Below are 2,679 nucleotides of genomic sequence, written 5' to 3'. Positions count from 1 at the left end.
ATATGTAAAGCGAACCATTTTTATTTTTATTTTATTATATATAATGATTATTTAAAATCATAAATAACATGATGTATTAGTTAATATATTATATTATTAGAAATTTGTTTTCAATTATATTTTGAAATATTATAATTGATTTAGCTAGTTTCGCGAACTATGATTTATTCACCAACTAAATTATTAGCTACCAGTTAGCTTATTAACTTATTAAAAAGCTCTCATGGTATACTGCAAAATAAAATATAATAGTTTGGTAATTATTTATAACGAAATTAGGATGTTAAATGATTAAGGGAAATTTAAGATACAAAATCATTCAGAGGGTTTTAAAACTATTAAGAGACATATTTTTTTTTGCCAAACAAAATTTATTTCTTAAAGATTCAGGGGTTAATTGTTTACCTCTTAATAGTTCCATTAAGAGGCAACCTCTGAATCATTAAGTAGTGAATCTTTTTTGACAAAAAAAAAAGTCTGTCTTTTAATTGTTCTAAAACCCTCTGAATGATTTTTGTATTATGGGCATCCCTTAACCATTCAGCGCCCTAATTTCATTGTAACAATTACCAAACAGTTATATTTCATTTTGCGCTATATCATGAAAGTCTCTTAATCATTTGCACCAAATCATTCAATAACTGTCAAACAACCCCTTAATATTTTATAAATAAATAATGCAAATAATTACCTGATATTTGAAAAATAAGGGTAAGTGAATGTAGAGAGATGATAAAATGGTGCATTCTTCTTGTGGGATTTGTTATCTTTGTGAGTGAAAAGGTTGCTTCTTGTTGGTTGTATTTATAGGTGTTTATATGTATTAAAAATGGTGTCATGTTAATAAAATTGATTAATAACTTAATAAAGCATGTTATTCGTTATTTTCTCATTTTTTCCTATTTACTCAGATATACCTTAAATAAGTTATCTGAATTATATCTTATCGTTAACTTATCAGATCGATAAATTTAAAAAACCAGTTAAAATGTTTTATAATGGACAAATTGCATGTAAAAATAACGTACTTTACCTTGATTTCTATTTTGGGTAATGTACCTAAGATGTAAAGTTTTAAACATTTAAGTACCTTGGTAATCAGTTGAATCATTAGCCGGTTACCATGCTGATGCGGTATCCAACTCAATATTATTTGCTGACGTGGTTAGTGACATGGATTTTCTTTAATCTATTTTTTTAAAATATAAAATTAGTCTTCAACCGGTTACCATTCTGACGTGGCGAGTGATGTGGTATCCAACTCAGTATTATGTGCTGATGTGGTTAGTGACATGAACTTTCTTTAATCTGAAATTAGCCTTCAACCGGTTACCCGCGTGCTTAAATGTTTAAAACTTTACATCTTAGGTATAAAAATGGAAGTTTTAAAAGTATGTTACCTAAAATTAGAATCAAATTAAAATACGTTATTTTTTAATATCATTAAAAAAAAGTATAATTATAAAAAGTTTTGTACAGTTTGGTCACAACATTCAAATGGAAACTCTTAGAAGCTGAAGTGTTGGTTAATTGTAGTTGGAAAAGGTTTTTGATGACTGAATCTTAAATAATCAATGGAATATTTTCCTACTGCTATTTAAATTATGGATAATGGTGTAATCCCAGAGATAAATGGAACCATGTTTTGGAAGTGAGAGGATATCAAGATAATTATCTAACGGGTAAATTATATAAAAACAATAATGTATTTTAATTTAATTCATATTTTGGATAATGTATTTTTAAAACTTTTATTTTGGTACCTAAGATGTAAAATTTTAAAAATTATGTAAATGGGTAACTAGTTGAAGACTAATTTTAGATTAAAAAAAATCCAATGGATCAAATTTTAATTGAATGTCAACACTAATGAGGTGTACCAAGCTACACTGGATCAATTCCCTTCTTAATCGCAACAGATGGGCGAACAAGAGACTAAAAGTGATCAAAGGTGCAGATTTATTCTTACGCTTTGCACACGACCTTTGCCTTGCTATATGCATACTGAAATTTTTTCCTTACACGTATCGAGAGAAAAAAACAAATTTTTTACATCTTCATTATACAATTTAACCTCATTTTTATGTAAATGTATATGCATACAAAGGTCAAAAGTGTCTGGAAATCTCAGGTTCGAATCTAAGGAGGAATAAAAATTCTCTTGTAGCCACGGAGGTTAAAATGCGGTGACTCTGAACAACCCGCAAAGCGAATGGTTTCCCTGAGATTAGTCGGCTCGCACAACGTGTTGGATATGCAGGCTATAAAACATACATACATACGTACATACATACATACGTACATACATACATACATACATACATACATACATACATACATACATACATACATACATACATACATAGGGTATATTTCAAATGCAACTATGTCCATTTGTACAACCAATGCAACCCAATTAATTGAGATATTTATGGAAATGATGTGAGTTCATTTATTATGATTTAAATATTTATGGATGATGAATATGATTCATTAATTATGATTAATATTTTATATGAGAAAGCAATCAAAATTTCTATGAAATCATATATTTATCAAATTAAATGGATGGTTGAGATTGGGTTGTATTGGTTGTACAAATATAAATGGTTGTATAATAACCAACTTTTATATATATATATATATATATATAGAGAGAGAGAGAGAGAGAGAGAGAGA

Source organism: Cynara cardunculus (genome assembly GCF_001531365.2).
Source record: "Cynara cardunculus var. scolymus isolate 2C chromosome LG 12, CcrdV1, whole genome shotgun sequence".
Taxonomy (NCBI): domain Eukaryota; kingdom Viridiplantae; phylum Streptophyta; class Magnoliopsida; order Asterales; family Asteraceae; genus Cynara; species Cynara cardunculus.
The sequence above is the reverse complement of the archived record's forward strand: the minus strand, read 5'-3'. Positions refer to the sequence as shown.